Genomic DNA, 20109 nt, shown 5'->3' on the forward strand with positions numbered 1-20109 from the left:
GCCTGTCTGTTGCCAGGCTTTGCTCTGGGTGCTGAGATACAACAGTGAAGAGTCCCCTGTGGTTGGGTTGCAGCTAGGGCATGGGTATTGTGAGAGGTCAGACAGGTTTGTCTCTTGTCACGTCCAGGCCTTGGAGGTTCTTTTAGCCGGGTGGTGACACCAGTGTGCACCGCATGTTCCTGTTGGTGTCCTCATTTCGGGCACAGCTTTCCAACAGGGACAGGCCTCCTCCTCCCAGCTTCCTACCATGATGCTATCAGCTCACATTTCCTCAGCATGCTTGCTTGTCACATCCAGGAAAGTGTTGGTTTCCATAGTAACAGTGATCGTATATGCAGAAGATTTGGCTTTCTGACTTATTAGTGACTCTTTTTCCTTCATGTGATCTATTCCTACAGTCCCAGGGAAATTTAGCTGCAATACCTAAGAAAATTTACTAACGTGTTAACAAGAATTATCTGGGTTAGTGGTGATTCCTTTTTGCATTTATCTGTATTTTTTCAAATTTTATGCACTGATGATTTATCACTTCTGTCATTAGAAAAAAAATTAAACTTGTCAAGCAGTCACATAAAAAGCATCAAATACAACGGGCTAATTCTCTGCAGTTTTCTAAGGACACGTGCATTCAACTCAAGAGAGTGGCATGGGCAGAGCAAATATGATTCTTTTATGACTATTTGCTCATGAAAGCTGTACCGTATACCCTTCAAAACAAGGCAAATCATGTAATGATTAATGTAATGATTAATGGTTTATGTACAGATGTTATTTTATTTGTAAAACATGTGTTTGAGATTCTGGCACTCGATAATATTCTAGGCCTCCGGGGGAAAAAAAATGAAAGAAATCAGAAGGCTGTCTTGGATTTCCTTGGTTAATTTTAAAATAAACCTATCTTCGCAGGAGAAAAATCTCCCATCTTTCATAAGATGTTGGTACTATTTGCTCATTACTAGTTTGCTTTCTAAAAACAAATGTAACACAAAGTGAGAGAAATAACTTCAAACCCTTAGAAATGACCAGGCCCAATGTACCTTCCATAACAACTGGTGTGGTAAGGCATACCAGTGTACTGGAAACCTTCATGTGTACTGCCAAAAATTTTAAATTATAATTATAGCGGTGTAGTGTCGATGGCCGAATAGGAACAGCTCCGGTCTCCAGCTCCCAGCCCGAGAGACACAGAAGACTGGTGATTTCTGCATTTCTGCTTGAGGTACCGGTTTCATCTCACTAGGGAGTGCCAAACAGTGGGTGCAGGACAGTCGGTGAAGCGCACTGTGCACGAGCCGAAGCAGGGCGAGGCACTGCCTCACTCGGGAAGCGCAAGGGGTCAGGGAGTTCCCTTTCCTAGTCAAAGAAAGGGGTAACAGATGGCACCTGGAAAATCGGGTCAGTCCCACCCTCATACTGCGCTTTCCCAACAGGCCTGGAAAACGGCACACTAGGAGATTGTATCCCGCACCTGGCTCGGAGGGTCCTATGCCCACGGAGGCTCGCTGATTGCTAGCACAGCAGTCTGAGATCAAGCTGCAAGGCAGCAGCGAGGCTGGGGGAGGGGTGCCCGCCATTACCCAGGCTTGCTTAGGTAAACAAAGCAGCCAGGAAGCTCGAACTGGGTGGAGCCCACCACAGCTCAAGGAGGCCTGTCTGCCTCTGTAGGCTCCACCTCTGGGGGCAGGGCACAGACAAACAAAAAGTCAGCAGGAATCTCCAGAGACTTAAACGTCCCTGTCTGACTGACAGCTTTGAAGAGAGTAGTGGTTCTCCCAGCATGCAGCTGGAGATCTGCGAATGGACAGACTGCCTCCTAAAGTGGGTCCCTCACCCCTGAGCAGCCTAACTGGGAGGCACCCCCCCAGAAGGGAAAGACTGACACCTCACTGGGCCAGGTACTCCTCTGAGACAAAACTTCCAGAGGAACTATCAGACAGCTGAATTGGTGGTCTCACGAAAATCCGCTGTTCTGCAGCCACCGCTGCTGACACCCAGCCAAACAGGGTCTGGAGTGGACCTCTAGTAAACTCCAACAGACCTGCAGCTGAGGGTCCTGTCTGGTAGAAGGAAAACTATCAAACAGAAAGGACATCCACACCAAAAACCCATCTGTACATCACCATCATTAAAGCCCAAAAGTAGATAAAACCGCAAAGATGGGGAAAAAACAGAGCAGAAAAACTGGAAACTCTAAAAAGCAGAGCACCTCTCCTCCTCCAAAGGAACGCAGTCCCTCACCAGCAATGGAACAAAGCTGGATGGAGGATGACTTTGACGAGTTGAGAGAAGAAGGCTTCAGACGATCAAACTACTCTGAGCTACGGGAGGAAATTCAAAACAATAGCAAAGAAGTTAAAAACTTTGAAAAAAAATTAGAAGAATGGATAACTAGAATAACCAATGGAGAGAAGGGCTTAAAGGAGATGGAGGAGCTGAAAGCCAAGTTTCGAGAACTACGCGAAGATTGCAGAAGCCTCAGTAGCAGATGCGATCAACTGGAAGAAAGGGTATCGCTGATGGAAGATGAAATGAATGAAATGAAGCGAGAAGGGAAGTCTAGAGAAAAAAGAATAAAAAGAAATGAACAAAGCCTCCAAGAAATTTGGGACTACGTGAAACGACCAAACCTACGTCTGATTGGTGTACCTGAAAATGACGGGGAGAATGGAACCAAGTTGGAAAACACTCTGCAAGATATTATCCAGGAGAACTTCCCCAATCTAGCAAGGCAGGCCAACATTCAGATTCAGGAAATAGAGAGAACGCCACAAAGATACTCCTCGAGAAGAGCAACTCCAAGACACATAATTGTCAGATTCACCAAAGTTGAAATGAAGGCAAAAATGTTAAGGGCAGCCAGAGAGAAAGGTCGGGTTACCCACAAAGGGAAGCCCATCAGGCTAACAGCTGATCTCTCGGCAGAAACTCTACAAGCCAGAAGAAAGTGGGGGCCGATATTCAACATTCTTAAAGAAAAGAATTTTAAACCCAGAATTTCCTATCCAGCCAAACTAAGCTTCATAAGTGAAGGAGAAATAAAATACTTTACAGACAAGCAAACGCTGAGTGATTTTGTCACCACCAGGCCTGCCCTAAAAGAGCTCCTGAAGGAAGCACTAAACATGGAAAGGAACAACCGGTACCAGCCACTGCAAAAACATGCCAAATTGTAAAGACCATCGAGGCTAGGAAGAAACTGCATCAACTAATGAGCAAAATAACCAACTAACATCATAATGACAGGATCAGATTCACACATAACAATATTAACATTAAATGTAAATGGGCTAAATGCTCCAATTAAAAGACACAGACTGGCAAACTGGATAAGGAGTCAGGACCCATCGGTGTGCTGTATTCAGGAAACCCATCTCACGTGCAGAGACACACATAGACTCAAAATAAAGGGATGGAGGAAGATCTATCAAGCAAATGGAAAACAAAAAAAGGCAGGGGTTGCAATCCTAGTCTCTGATAAAATAGACTTTAAACCAACAAAGATCAAAAGAGACAAAGAAGGCCATTACATCATGGTAAAGGGATCAATTCAACAAGAAGAGCTAACTATCCTAAATATATATGCACCCAAAACAGGAGCACCCAGATTCATAAAGCAAGTCCTGAGTGACCTACAAAGGGACTTAAACTCCCACACAATAATAATGGGAGATTTTAACACCCCACTGTCAACATTAGACAGATCATCTAGACAGAAAGTTAACAAGGATATCCAGGAATTGAACTCAGCTCTAAACAAAGTGGACCTAATAGACATCTACAGAACTCTCCACCCCAAATCAACAGAATATACATTTTTTTCAGCACCACACCACACCTATTCCAAAATTGACCACATAGTCGGAAGTAAAGCTCTCCTCAGCAAATGTAAAAGAACAGAAATTATAACAAACTGTCTCTCAGACCACAGTGCAATCAAACTAGAACTCAGGATTAAGAAACTCACTCAAAACCGCTCAACTACATGGAAACTGAACAACCTGCTCCTGAATGACTATTGGGTACATAATGAAATGAAGGCAGAAATAAAGATGTTCTTTGAAACCAACGAGAACAAAGACACAACCTACCAGAATCTCTGGGACACATTCAAAGCAGTGTGTAGAGGGAAATTTATAGCACTAAATGCCCACAAGAGAAAACAGGAAAGATCCAAAATTGACACCCTAACATCACAATTAAAAGAACTAGAAAAGCAAGAGCAAACACATTCAAAAGCTAGCAGAAGGCTAGAAATAACTAAAATCAGAGCAGAACTGAAGGAAATAGAGACACAAAAAACCCTTCAAAAAATTAATGAATCCAGGAGCTGGTTTTTTGAGAAGATCAACAAAATTGATAGACCGCTAGCAAGACTAATAAAGAAGAAAGGAGAGAAGAATCAAATAGATGCAATAAAAAATGAAAAAGGGGATATCACCACCGATCCCACAGAAATACAATCGACCATCAGAGAATACTACAAACACCTCTATGCAAATAAACTAGAAAATCTAGAAGAAATGGATAAATTCCTCGACAAATACACCCTCCCAAGACTAAATCAGGAAGAAGTCGAATCTCTGAATAGACCAATAACAGGTTCTGAAATTGTGGCAATAATCAATAGCTTACCAACCAAAAAGAGTCCAGGACCGGATGGATTCACAGCTGAATTCTACCAGAGGTACAAGGAGGAACTGGTACCATTCCTTCTGAAACTATTCCAATCGATAGAAAAAGAGGGAATCCTCCCTAACACATTTTATGAAGCCAGCATCATCCTGATACCAAAGCCAGGCAGAGACACAACCAAAAAAGAGAATTTCAGACCAATATCCTTGATGAACATTGATGCAAAAATCCTCAATAAAATACTGGCAAACTGACTCCAGCAGCACATCAAAAAGCTTATCCACCATGATCAAGTGGGCTTCATCCCTGGGATGCAAGGCTGGTTCAACATACGCAAATCAATAAATGTAATCCAGCATATAAACAGAACCAAAGACAAAAACCACATGATTATCTCAATAGATGCAGAAAAGGCTTTTGACAAAATTCAACAACCCTTCATGCTAAAAACTCTCAATAAATTAGGTATTGATGGGACGTATCTCAAAATAATAAGAGCTATCTATGACAAACCCACAGCCAATATCATACTGAATGGGCAAAAACTGGAAGCATTCCCTCTGAAAACTGGCACAAGACAGGGATGCCCTCTCTCACCGCTCCTATTCAACATAGTGCTGGAAGTTCTGGCCAGAGCAATCAGGCAGGAGAAGGAAATAAAGGGTATTCAATTAGGAAAAGAGGAAGTCAAACTGTCCCTGTTTGCAGATGACATGATTGTATATCTAGAAAATCCCACTGTCTCAGCCCAAAATCTCCTTAAGCTGATTAGCAACTTCAGCAAAGTCTCAGGATACAAAATCAATGTACAAAAATCACAAGCATTCTTGTACACCAATCACAGACAAACAGAGAGCCAAATCATGAGTGAACTCCCATTCACAATTGCTTCAAAGAGAATAAAATACCTAGGAATCCAACTTACAAGGGATGTGAAGGACCTCTTCAAGGAGAACTACAAACCACTGCTCAATGAAATCAAAGAGGATACAAACAAATGGAAGAACATTCCATGCTCATGGGTTGGAAGAATCAATATCGTGAAAATGGCCATACTGCCCAAAGTAATTTATAGATTCAATGCCATCCCCATCAAGCTACCAATGACTTTCTTCACAGAATTGGAAAAAACTACTTTAAAGTTCATATGGAACCAAAAAAGAGCCCGCATTGCCAAGTCAATCCTAAGCCAAAAGAACAAAGCTGGAGGCATCACGCTACCTGACTTCAAACTATACTACAAGGCTACAGTAACCAAAACAGCATGGTACTGGTACCACAACAGAGATATAGATCAATGGAACAGAACAGAGCCCTCAGAAATGATGCCGCATATCTACAACTATTTGATCTTTGACAAACCTGACAAAAACAAGAAATGGGGAAAGGATTCCCTATTTAATAAATGGTGCTGGGAAAACTGGCTAGCCATATGTAGAAAGCTGAAACTGGATCCCTTCCTTACACCTTATACAAAAATTAATTCAAGATGGATTAAAGACTTAAATGTTAGACCTAAAACCATTAAAATCCTACAAGAAAACCTAGGCAATACCATTCAGGCCATAGGCGTGGGCAAGGACTTCATGTCTAAAACACCAAAAGCAATGGCAACAAAAGCCAAAATTGACAAATGGGATCTCATTAAACTAAAGAGCTTCTGCACAGCAAAAGAAACTACCATCAGAGTGAACAGGCAACCTACAGAATGGGAGAAAATTTTTGCAACCTACTCATCTGACAAAGGGCTAATATCCAGAATCTACAATGAACTCAAACAAATTTACAAGAAAAAAACAAACAACCCCATCAAAAAGTGGGCAAAGGACATGAACAGACACTTCTCAAAAGAAGACATTTATGCAGCCAGAAAACACATGAAGAAATGCTCATCATCACTGGCCATCAGAGAAATGCAAATCAAAACCACAGTGAGATACCATCTCACACCAGTTAGAATGGCCATCATTAAAAAGTCAGGAAACAACAGGTGCTGGAGAGGATGTGGAGAAATAGGAACACTTTTACACTGTTGGTGGGACTGTAAACTAGTTCAACCATTGTGGAAGTCAGTGTGGCGATTCCTCAGGGATCTAGAACTAGAAATACCATTTGACCCAGCCATCCCATTACTGGGTATATACCCAAAGGAGTATAAATCATGCTGCTATAAAGACACATGCACACGTATGTTTATTGCGGCACTATTCACAATAGCAAAGACTTGGAACCAACCCAAATGTCCAACAACAATAGACTGGATTAAGAAAATGTGGCACATATACACCATGGAATACTATGCAGCCATAAAAAATGATGAGTTCGTGTCCTTTGTAGGGACATGGATGAAACTGGAAAACATCATTCTCAGTAACTATCGCAAGGACAAAAAACCAAACACCGCATGTTCTCACTCATAGGTGGGAATTGAACAATGAGAACTCATGGACACAGGAAGGAGAACATCACATTCTGGGTACTGTTGTGGGGTGGGGGGTGGGGGGGGCGGGGACAGCATTAGGAGATATACCTAATGCTAAATGACGAGCTAATGGGTGCAGGAAATCAACATGGCACATGGATACATATGTAACAAACCTGCACATTGTGCACATGTACCCTAAAACCTAAAGTATAATAAAAAAAAAAAATTATAATTATAGCAATGCCATTGATGGAAAGTTGAGATCAATTGAGTTTTAGACAAGGTATGGAGTAGCATCAACCCAACACTAGAGATAAATGAAGGTTTTACTAAAATACTACAACATGCTGAAAATTCACTTGCGAATACAGACGAGAGTCTCTTGTGACAATCAAAAGTTCAACACAGTACTAGAAGAAAAGTGAAGAGAGTAATATACAAACTGTGTCTAACTTTTATAGAGCTTTTGGGATATTACTGTGCCACAGTGATGATAGTACTATAATTATCACTGCTGTGTTTAAAGCTGTTTTGAGTCTTTTAATCTCTTCTGGGACTACCAAAAATTCTAGTTTTCAAAGTTTGTCATGAATACACAATTACATGTACACAACCTGGACACACACAGGTATTACAATTAAAAATAAATGCTAGTATTATAAAAATCCCTCTCCAGCCTCCCCCGAAGGCATTTACCCAATGTGTGCTTAACTTTGTCCATGACTGGAAGCTCATTATCTTACATGGAAGCTCTCTCCACTTTGAAAACAAGTTGAATTTTAAATATAGTTTTGTTAAGTTGATATGAAGTCCACCTCCCCACAGTATCTACCCACTTGTCCTAGTTCTGACCTCAGGAATAAGAGTGGGTAAGTGTAATTCCTCTCCTGTAGGGCAGACTCTGAAATATTTGAAGAGCAACATTGTGTTCTCCCCAAGTGTTCTCTGTATGCACTACAACACAAATGTTTGCCTTAGAAAACAAGACTGTTTAAACATGTTTTGATCTAAGAATCATTTATGCAAAGTCATTTCACCGTGCAAGAGGATCTACAATAGTTTCACATTTCAAGTATTTTTTGTTTAACTCTACCAAATCTGTCTACATCTAGAAATGTAACTAGTACACCCAGTGTGAGATTAAGCCATGCTTCTACTGATTCTGGTGTGTCCTATCTGAGGACGCCAGAAGTTGTTCGCTGCAACACTGACCATCCCTGACAATGCCATTACATTAACACCTTTATAAAAACCCATATTCAGGACTCTATCTGCTGAATTGATCCTTGGGAAGGAATTTTGCTCCCTTCTAGGGCTGTGTTTCTCAAAACATTTTGCTGTGCGGTAACCAGATATGATGAAAGATAAATTATCCAAAAGTTCAAGAGATGAAATGTCTGTCCTTGAATAAGGCCAGAATAGTTCAGAACTTTTGATTGTGCTCTCTCCTCCAACCCAACAGAAACTGACTATGGAGTCTTCTAATAAATCCACGGGTTTTCTTAAAAATCAATTGTCTTGAGGACTGCTGAATATGGATAATGGGGAAAGGTGTTTTTACTCTTCTACTATTGGGTGTTCTGACATTTTCAAAAATTTTTAATGGAAATCTCTACATCTCCAAATCCCTGACAAGAGAGAAAAATGACATTAATGATATTAAAGAAGCCTGCTTCTTTACTCTTGTCAATCTGTAAAGGTTTTCTTTTTTAAAATGTAAATTTCATGAGGCAAAAGTGAACATCACAGAAGTCTGCAAGTGTTGTTTGGTAGTGCTGAGCTGCTCATGCTATAAAGCAAGGCTTGCTTGAAGAAAAATACAGCAGAGCCAAAGTAAGAAGAGAGTTGAGCAGGAGAAGAGCTTGAGATCAAATGTATGTGGCTAGAAAAAAAAAAACTGCTTCCAGAGAGTTGCTGAAGAAAAAGTTAATGTCATATGTGAGAATCAAAGGAATATACTGAGGTTGAAAACCAATGTTGAGTGTAGTTGTAGAAATAAGGACAGATTGGGCAGAAGCAGAGATTAAGAGGTTAGAGTTCTCAAACTGTTTGTGGTAATGCTTGAATCCAATCTATATGACAAGTAGGCAGCACATGCCACGTGCAAATTGCCATGTGAGTTCTACTCCTGAACCAGTTTATACCGAGCTCAACAAGATGAATTTGGTCATCATGCACTTGGATATCATGTTGTGGTAGCTAGTTTCCAAAGACAACCCTGATGAAGAACACTTTCTGATATTCCTATCCCTATATGTCCCCTTCTTCCTCTTACATCTGGGCTGTGCCTGTGGGTGTGAGCAACAGAATGTGGTAGAAGTGATGCTGTGTGACTTCCAGGCTAGTTCACCAGAAGCCTTTCAGTTCCCAACCCTGGTCTCTTGCTGTGTGTTCACTAGGAGAAGCCACCTACCAGTTAAGAGGTAGGACTATTCTGAGACCACCACAGTGAGAGGAAGCCCAAGCTATCCAAATAAAGAGGCTGCATGGAGACAGATGCCCAGCCAGCCTCCAGCTGTTCTAGCCATTCCAGATGAGGTGCCCAGTATGTGAATGAAGGAACCATTCTGGAGACCTTGTCCAACTGAGTCTTCAGTTAACTCCAGCTCCAGCTGCCTTCTAAAAGCAAACACAAGGCAGACACCACATGAGAAATGCCCAGCTGAGCCCAATCAACCCACATAACCATGAGATGTGATAATACATTTTTGTTTTAGACCACTTTGTTTTATTTTGGATGTTTGTTAAACAGGAATTATTAACCTGAACACATGGCAGTGGCAAATTTCCATAAAAATGTCAAAACACTCTCGGTTTTTGTACTTCTCTCACTGTGCGCTGTTAATAAGCACTGACTTCGACTTTGAGTGAGATCAGCTTATCTGCTTATACAGAATCCAGGCAAGACTTAGAAAAGGAGAGAGAGATGAGCCTTGCCTTTACCTGAGCTTGCTTTGGGCCTCTCTGTACTGAGCTTTGCATGTTATAGAAATGACTAGAATCTGCAGGGGGTATCCTCTATACTGTCAACTCAAAGGGGCTTCATTTCTTTGCTTTCTGAAGTTTCACTCTAAGATTTGTTACTTGGGGAGGACTTCAGGACAAATTTGGCCTGTTTTAGTTTCTTTTTAGTAGTTTAAGTGGCCAAGAAGTAGCATTTTAAACTCAGCTAAGATCAAGGGGATTTTGATTAGGAAAACTGTGCCTGGCACGTTAACTCTTTTGGGAGAACACAGGCACAGGCTTACAGTTTCAAGAATGACCTCAGGTTTCCCTATGATGTATTTTAACCATTACAACTAAGATCTAATCCTTACAAATTCCCTAGGGTCGGAGATTGGCCTTGTCCTGAGTTGGTAGGGATTTCAGGATTCTAGATCTCATCCAGTTAGCATTAAGTTACCTTGTTGGTGCTCCTATTCACGTTGTATTTCAGGTCGGGAAACTGGACTCTTACGTTGTTTTCCAAGTACATTCTTTGAGCAATCCTCCATTCAAAGTTTTTAAAGTAAGTTCCGAGTTCAAACCCTTTTATGGGAGTTGTATGATCTTACACATGCAATCAAACCCTTCCATGGCTCACTTTCTTTGCCTTATAGAGTTCAATAGAATATCTTTCCCTGGCTTTTGGGAAGGTATAACAAGTTTGTGTACGAAAGACGTTAGAGTATTCAGCGTACGGTAACAGCTTAAATGGTAGCTGCGGCAGTGGTAGTAGTATTCCTGAGAGGATGGTGATTCTGAACACTTAACCATTTCAGAAACAAGAATCCTGCTTCTGAGCCAAGCCTTGTTGGTAGTCTTTTGCAGGTATCAGACTTTCCCCTCTCAGGAGATGAGCCAGGGGCCTCTTTCTGGACCTCTAAGGAGGGTACCAACTCATTGTCTTCTCCTGGAACCTACACTGATTATGGGCTGTGAGCCTAGGGGTCATTTTTACCTATTCTGCCACTGATCAGGCTCTAAATTTAACACCAAGAAATGTTCTCCAACAAAAACTTTTCAAAGGAAACTGTTTTTCGTGATCTTGTTTTAAAATCCTGAGCAGGTAGCTCCTTAATCCACAAGAATAAAGGCAGGAATTAATCTATGGTTCCATTGATGTAAAGGAAGATTTTCATTTTAATAAAAAGCACATTGAAGCAAGGCTTATAGCTTAATCAGTGGACTGAGTTTTGCATTTGCTTTTAATGCCTGTTGAGTTTCACTGCGTTGCTGGCACCTAATGTGTTCTGCCCCATCACTCCATTTTCCCTTTTTCCATGTGGCCAATCTTTGATGCATCCTATTTCCACATATCCAATAGTTTAAAATAAAGGGAAAAATTGAAATCATTTAGAATCTCACTATAATATTGTTTTTGTCATAATCTTTTGAACACTTATCCTCAAACCATGTCCCTTTGTTTTCAAAATATGGAAGCATGTGTTTTATAAAAGTATATTGCTTGGTTAATCAATAGCAAAGGTTTTATTCTTTCTCCATCTTTCTCATTCTTATTTCCAGTCTTTTAAAATGATTTCACCAAGTTAAATGAGTCGCTGTAGTTTATTCACTATACTGAAAGTCCTGATGTAGAAAGGGAAAACCATTTCTCAGAATTGAGTTTCAGTCTGCTTTCTCCAGTGGGTGGAGATATGTGAATACCATAAAAAAAATTTTATATGAATACCTAAAAAAAATTTTATTTGGCCAGGTGTGGTGGCTCATGCCTGTAATCCCAGCACTTTGGGAGACTGAGGCAAGAGGATTATTTGAGGCCAGAAGTTCAAGACCAATCTGGGCAATATAGTGACCCTACCTTAAAAAAAAAATTAAAAAATTATTCAGGCTTGGTGGCATACACTGGTGGTTCTACATACTTGGGAGGCTGAGGTAGGAGGGCTACTTGAGCCCAGGAGCTTAAGTCTGCAGTGAGCCATGATTGAGCCACTGCATTCCAGCCTGGGAGACAGAGTAAGACCCTGACTCAAAAAAAGGAAGGAAGGAAGGAAAGAAGGAAGGAAGGAAGGGGAAAGAAAAAGAAAGAAAGAAAGAAAGAAAGAAAGAAAGAAAGAAAGAAAGAAAAAAGAAAGAAAGAAAGAAAGAAAGAAAGAAAGAAAGAAAGAAAGAAAGAAAGAAAGAGAGAGAGAAACATTACATTTGACTCAAGATGAATTGTATGATCTATTACTACAGACCTGTAAATCAGCATGTTTCTAAGTAGTATGTGGCAATAAATATCAAGAGCCTTAAAACGTTCATTTCTTCTGAACAGCAATTTTGCTTCCAGCAATCTACCCTAATGAACATCAGAGATGTACCAAGATTTATTTCAAGTTCACTGCTATTCCCAGTGCCTCCCAGAGAGCTTGGGATATAGTGGGTGCTCAATAAGTAGTTCCTAAGGAAATGAATGAGTAAGAATGGCTCATTGACACATTATTTATAACAGGAAAATATCAGAATTCATAAAATTTCTAATAGTAAACAATAGTTAAGTACATCGTAATACAATCATATAATACTCTATCGTGTGGACATTAATAATAAGCATGTTATTATAATATTAATATTAGTTAAGCATTAACAGTATAAAAAGATCTAACTGGAAAAGGCTTATGACAATATTAAATAAAAAAATCAAAAGGCAAATCACATGTTAGGGCACCACAAATGTAAAAATATACAAATGTTGACTCTCATCTCCCAGTCCTAAACCTCTAGGTAGAAAATAGAACAGAATACATTTTCTAAAGTGCGGAGAATGTTATTGAAATAGAAAAAGCCCCCTCCCCTTGTTACTAATGCAAGCCGTTTCATAAACCCTGCAGGAAAACCCATTTGACCATATCTTAATCCTCAGGTTTCTTCCATGCAGCAATGGGCAAGCAATGCTTCAACACCTCAGCTTGTCTACACTAAGCACGGGATCAAGTCACTGTGGGATAATAATAGCTAATATTTATCCAGTTACTTTACTATGAGCCAAGTAAAGTGCTGTTTTAAGCATTCTACATCCTTTAATTCTCACAATCTTCACCACAGCCATTACCAGTCTCATTTTTCTATCAAGGAAACTAAGAGGCTAGGTTGCTTGCTCAACCACGATTTGAACCCAGGGAGTCTGAACTCAAAGCCCACCCATTTAAACACTGCCTGAATCTGCCTCTCTGACCTGAGGGCCCCATAACATTTTTTTCTACTTAGAATCCCAGTCCATTCTCCTCATGATCTCTTCCTTTTCCCATTGAGGAAACCTCTCAAACTCCTTTCCTGAACTTCCCTTGGTAGAGCTTTCTAGAACACACATACCTTTGTCCCTAATTACTGCTTACTTCAATTGCATGCAAGATTTCTCATTGTATTAGGATGGTGCAAACATAATTGCAGCTTTTGCCATTTAAAAGTAATGGCAAAAGCTGCAATTATGTTTGCACCAGCCTAATAATATCATTACCCTAAGAAGCGGGCCCCCATATTTGGGACAAAAAGGAGTTGTTCCTACCCAGTTGCATCTTAGCAAGATCTCTGCTTTATTTGTCTGAACTCCAAAATGAATTCTTGGCTTACTTCTTTATTGTTTCAAAAATGTAAATATTGTGCAATCTCCTTTTGCCAGTCTGTTCCTCCCAGCGTGTCCTTTTCTTGACGTGTATTATTTCTAGTTGCACCACATTTAGAGCATATTCAAACATACCTAAAACCAATTCAATCTACCAGTTATACTTTATGTTTATTCTTAAGCAAATACATTACCCTCCCCTAACACAATGATTCCACGTCCAATTCTTACTACTACACCATAAGAAAAATAAAAATGTTATCAGTGTTATCTTTAGAAGGGTGGATTTGTGAGTGATTTTTACTTAGAAACTTTTCCCAAAACCTAATAAGTGATATTTTAAATAAATAAATAAAACATGTAGTTTTAAATGACAGATTCCCTTTTATTTCAAAAATTGTGAGCTTATAAATGGTAGTAAAAGAGGCCAATAAATGAGTAATCTATTTTAAAGCTTGAATCAGGTTTATCTCTTTCTTTATGAAGGTGTCTACTGCCAACCTGTGCATAAGCTGGCATGAGACAATAGGCTGGCCTCGTCTTATGGTCATAAAACTGTCTGGTCATGTGCAGTTTACCTGACACATGTTATACAATTGACAAATTTACAAAGTTAAAAATGATTTATGACAAAGACTTTACAAATATTTTTGGAGCCAGAAATTTTACAGCAACACTAAACCTTATAAATATGATGGCTTTATTCTAGAGTAAACATTCAAACCCAGTGCAAAGAACTTACAATGTGTGAAATAGACACAAATGACTTTTTGCATATAAAGCAGTCTGATATTTTTCTTTAGAAAATAATTGGCATATTAAAATTACAGCTCTGAGTCATTTTCACTGGTCATGTTGGAGCCGAGTGCAAGTGGATGCATCTGGCTTCATTAAGAGACTGTGTATTGCAAGAACTCTAGAGAGAATAGAAGCAAAAGTCTTTACTCCCCTTTCCTATGACTGGCTGCCTTGGACAAATGCTTGCCTTTATGTAGGAAAAGTATATATGAGTGTCCAAAAATACCTCTTCAGTTAAATACCACACATGACAGTCAATAATGGGGTCAATAAAATGACCAATCAAGTCCAAATGTTCTGAAGAATTCACCAGATCAAATGACAATGTGTATAAATACATGAGCTGGCTGTGGGATAATGAGCCAGTGAGTCACCAAGGAGGGTTGCTCAAGAGTGGTTTCCATCTGGTACCTGAAGGAAAGCCAGGAACATCAGCCCTACACAACAGAAGGGTGGGAGTGGGTTTGGCTCTACTTCGTGTGCCATCTGCAGATTTAATCCCAGTTGTGTTGGAAGAATCCCTCCCCTTATCAGCTTTTACAAATCCCAAGAGTTGCCTTTAATTAACAATAACAACAAAAAAGTTAAACTCTTTTGACCATGCAGACCCATGTAATTACTGCCCTTCTCACCTTCACAACCAAGTTTCCAAGAAAAGCATTCATTCCTGTTTGATGATGGGTTAGGTTAGTGCAGTCATTTACTTGCTGCATTTTCAGCCAGTTAAAATGTGAAATCACTGTTTCTTATTACCTGCTAATGCACATGGTTGATGTACCTGAATATTACTCTGTGCCCGTCTCTTACCCCAATCTTAACTCCAAATCCAAGTATAAGGACCTTTATTTATTCATTCCCGTACTGTTTAAATGATTTACAATTTGTGTTTTTTGTGATTAAAAAGATAAAGATCTATCCTGGAGCTGAGAATAAGAGATCCCACTGTGAACTAACTCCTCCAATGCCCTCACAGTCTAAAAATACTATACCAAATAAGGTTGGCATAACCAGAAAGTCTTTGAAAAGAACGTTATGTACACTCTGCAAACTTCAAGTGGAAAATGAAATGAGTTCAATTAATAATAAGTAGCTAAATCTATTTATTAGCAGAAATTAAATGAAGACACCTATTGTAGTTTCAAAAGAGATGCAGATCATTTAAGATTCTTGTAAATGCTCAGAGAATAAACAAACATGGCACTTGAGGACCATTGCTGAGACCATCAAGTGTGGTAAACAAATGACTCTACATCACACACTTTTTGGGTGCAACCTAATTCTGATGTAAGAGTTAAGATGAAATCTTAGGCAGATGGTGAAAGCACAGGAGTCCTCAGTAAGGTTTTCCTTTTAATGAAAAGCAGTCCCCAAATCATTCTGTAACAAAGAGCAGCCTGTAAAATTGAGCTGCAGACATAGGCAAGCAAGCTAGAAGCTTGTAAGGGTGAATGATGGCAGTTGTGCCTATAGGAAAAGGCTACCTGGGGCTAGCCATATCAAACATGGCGGCTCCATCTTCCCTTCTTTGCCAGCCATGTGTACAGTAAAGAACAGACAAGATGGCACTGGCCAAGTGGAAAGCTCATTTGCATAATAAGATTAGGGCGGGTGGGCAGCCTTCCCCGCTGGCTGTGTAAACGTCACAGCTGGTCCAACCAATCTGTGGGTCTTACATAAATCAGACACCGCCTCCTCAAGCCTGCCTATAATATCTGGTTCTCTTGCCACAAGCCAGATCTCCTATTTGGGAGATCTTCTTTTAATCTTCTTGGAGTGAGACAGTGAAACCCAGATATTTACCCAAGGCAACGACACCACTTTAATTCCAACCTAATTCCATTTCTGAACTTTTACCCCAGTCCCTAAACCAAATCTGTACCATTCCCAACTCTGAGATTACACAGCCCTATCCCTAACACAAATCTAAGAGTCTGTGATAAGGAATAGTAAAAGTTTAAGGTTGGGGGGAGAGTTTGTTTAGCACATTACTTTGCATAATAGGATATTTCAAAGTATCCACTGATGCTCAATTTTCAACCTACATGGTGTAGCTATAGGTTCTCTCCTACTTGCCCTCTACAGAGAAGTAAGAGGTAGCTGCAGTTATAATTTATAGCTAATGCAGAGATACTACATTCATCTTTCAATGATCCATCATTCTCCCATGTAGGGTTGTGCAGATTTGCATGGTGATTTGAAATCCCTTCTACTGTAGGGCACAGTCTACTAGATAAAAGAGAGTTTCAAAGACAAAAGGAGAGGAAAGGCTTAGAAAAAGGAAGTGGGCAAAGTGAACTCACACCTTGATGCTGGGTGAAGCAAAAGTGGAAGAGAACCACTGCTCTGCTTCTGTTTCTTGTCTGGGCTTTTGGTGGATGGAAAAACTGCATTTTCTGCCCAATTCATCCTTATGAAGGAGGGCATTAGAGAGATGACATCATGGCACCTCTTGGTGTCAAAGACACCTCTGCTTCCCTTGGATTTGAGTGGTGTGCACAAGGATCCTGTAGTTTATCATGACCCCAAGTCTGGTATGAGGTTAGCAGAGAGAGGGAGAGAGAGAGAGAGCAAACAGCTGTGTGCCTGCTCCTGGGGTCATTTGGTTAAGCAACACAATATGTATTATTTCAACAAAAGTTCATGCTGCATATGTCATAATAGAAGCCAGGGGTAAATGTAGTTAGAGTTCCAAGACTGAGTACGGCCAGAAGCCAGAGTGAGTGTGAAACTCTTCCTGAGAAAGACATGTGCACTACTGGCTTCAAGAAGATCACTTCAGCCAAGCAGCGGTGGACACAGTGCAGTCCTTACTGATGCCCCTGTTAATTTCCTTGGGATATTGGAGACATCTACGTGGCTAGAACTTCTGAGTTCTAGTCTGTGACTTGTACACAAAAGTAAATGAAAAGAAATCACTGGATTCAACAAGGAGAAGATCAGGAAGAGGCTAGATCAAATGGTACTAGAGAGAGGTGGAGAGCCACAAATTTTTTCAGTTACAAAATCAGAGAATACTACCTGTATGACACATCAGGGTTTGAGACTCTGGCTCACAATCCAGTGTATATTTTTAAATCTTTTAATTCTTTTGCACTTGTCACCATGTCCTCATGTTAAAAAACAAAACAAAACGACAACAACAAAAAAAACTTTTGACTTGGTGGCAGATGAAATTACTCATGGCAAAAAGTCACATGCCCGGGACTTGAAGCTCACAGGGGCAGTTTGAGAACAGGTTGCTAAAACTCTTTTTTTTTTTTTGCCACACAAAATAATAACAGTACTCCCAAGAATAAAAGAGTAAACATTATAATAACAAAGAGGATAGCATCATAAATTATTAAAGGGTCAAAACTATGGCAGTTTTGGGGAAAAAACTTCAGTGAATGAAAGAGCAAGAAATGTTTAAGAATCAGCACAACTTACTATAGCTAAAGCTTAATTCCTAACACACTTTAAAGTCTTAAATGCTATATAATCATTAAGAAATACAAAATTAAATAAATGTAGCATCTAAATAAAAAAGACAAAGAAGAATAAAATAATCTAAAGAAAACAGAAGAGAGGAAATAATGAAAATAGAACAAAATAAGGAGTTAGAAAATGTTGGTGCGGGGGTGCGGGAAGGAGAGATTATGCACAAAACCAAAACAAACTTGAAAGAAAAACTATATTTAAATAATGGCAATAACAAACTATGAAAATGAAAAACTTAACTAGGAAAAAAAGGGGCAAGAATGTGGAAACACACAAGAAGTAAAAAATTGTAAAAAAGGAAACACTAATTGATACAGACAAAATTAAAATAATCGCAAAACAGAACATATATAACAACTTTAGAAATAAAATCAAAAGCCTAGATTAAGATAACTGTTTTCTAGGAAAATGGTTACTAAAGTCAATATCTTGATGAAATATTAGCAAATAAACCTCAGGAGCATATTGTTAATAACAGGGAATTGTAATCAAATATTTATTCCAGGAATTCAAAAATCTAATATAATGCATAACTTGTTAACATAGTATAATGTAAATCAAATGATATAAAACATAAGATTAGCTCATTAAATTTAAAAAGGCAGTTGCAAATATCTACATTACCCTCTCATTTAAAAGGAAAAACAGTATAATAAGAATAGATGGCATATGAGTCATGAAGTGGAATAATCACATATAGAATATGAATTACCATATTTAAAGGTAAAAAATAGAAATATTTCTATTTTATAAATAGGACAAGAATGCTATTAAAACTTATTTAACATTATGCTGGAAGTACTAACCAAAGAAGTTAAACAAGAAAAATATACTAAATATATATATATATAGTGTGTGTGTGTGAAAGAAGCATGCAACATATATTATTTGCTCTGATATAAAACATATACCTAGATTACTCCAGCCAAATAAATTACAATTTAAAAAATAAACTAATTTAGTAAGATGACTAGTAACTAAGTTAATGTACAAAATATTATATTAAATATTAAGATTAAAAATCTTATCCTTATCTAAAAGCTAAAAATTTAGCTTGAAAATAAATTTTAAAAATCCAATTAATTATCAACCTAAAATATGCAATACCTATAAATACACTTATCCAGAAAAACATATATTTAAAGATTCAAGGCTCTATTAAACTTTTCAGTTAAACTTAGTGGTTTGACCTCATGCGTTTTAATTCTCTCCTTCTCAAGACCTTACTAAAACGGCATTTTAAAAAAAGATGACTCTTTAAACCCACAAATTCAAAGAGAATGAGAGAGAAACAACATTCATTGGATGAGAAGTGTCTACTGCGTGCAGGAGGAAAGAAGCAGATGGGAGAGGAGCAGAAACGCTATCTACACTGTAGGGCATGGCCGAAAGGGCTTCAAGAGCTGCTCAGACTCTCAACAAAGAGGTATCTGGCACAGCAGGGAACAGGGCCGGACGCGGCTGAGCTCGTGGAGATGGGCTGAAGGTCTCCATAGAGAAAGCTGGGGTTTCCTGGCCCTCCCCATCATCGTGGGACTCCCTGGCTAGTTCTTATTCACTTGCTGCCCTGCTGTTCGTTGCTTAGCTCCATCCTCCTCTGGCCCCAGGGAGACTGACCTCTAAGGGTGGCATCTCCTGGGCTTCTTTGCTCTCTGGCCTCAGTTGGATTAGCCAGTGAGAGGGACCTTCCTCGGGAAACTGGAGGGTGGAGACAAAGAGAACAGTCCTGATATTCCTTCCCCCTATTTCCCTGTAGCTTCTTTGCGATTTGTCTGCATCCCTCTGTGGCCACTGCTCCTGTCCAGAGCCCCGTCTTCCAAGAATCTTCCTTGAAAGAAGTTCCAATAACATGATCTCTCCCCTTGCTACTTCTACCCTTGAGATGGTGACGGCTTCCTACTGCTGCTGGTCTTTGAGGGCTTCACCCTGCCTTGCTGGGGTCCTTAATCCTGCCCACTTCATTAAACTCTCTCCAGGCAAATGCAACGAGTCTGCCTTCTGTTTCTCATGGAGCCCCTGGCTGACTCAGGGAGGGAATGAATACCACCCCCTCCCACCCCCACTCATACAGCCTAAGGGATTGCAGCTTGGGAAATCTCCGGACTCTAGGGCCAGGCACTGTGTTGATTCAGAGAGAGAGGCAAAGGCCGGAGGACCACGAGGCAGAGGTCAGCCGTGCAGAGGAGGACCTCCTAGTACAGTAGTGTGTGCGTCTGTGTATTAATATAGTATG

At 39.7% G+C, this 20109-nt stretch overlaps 1 long non-coding RNA gene across 1 annotated transcript; it reads left to right on the top strand.

Moving 5' to 3' along the window:
• Positions 1-17212: 17212 nt before the first annotated feature.
• LOC131382179 (uncharacterized) lies at positions 17213-19857 on the top strand. The gene is made up of 3 exons (XR_009211431.1): positions 17213-17358; positions 19097-19302; positions 19633-19857. It is a non-coding gene; the product is annotated as an uncharacterized LOC131382179 (long non-coding RNA).
• The last annotated feature ends 252 nt before the right edge of the window (positions 19858-20109 follow it).

This window comes from Hylobates moloch, unplaced genomic scaffold, assembly GCF_009828535.3.
Source record: "Hylobates moloch isolate HMO894 unplaced genomic scaffold, HMol_V3 SCAFFOLD_21, whole genome shotgun sequence".
NCBI classification, from domain to species: Eukaryota; Metazoa; Chordata; class Mammalia; order Primates; family Hylobatidae; genus Hylobates; species Hylobates moloch.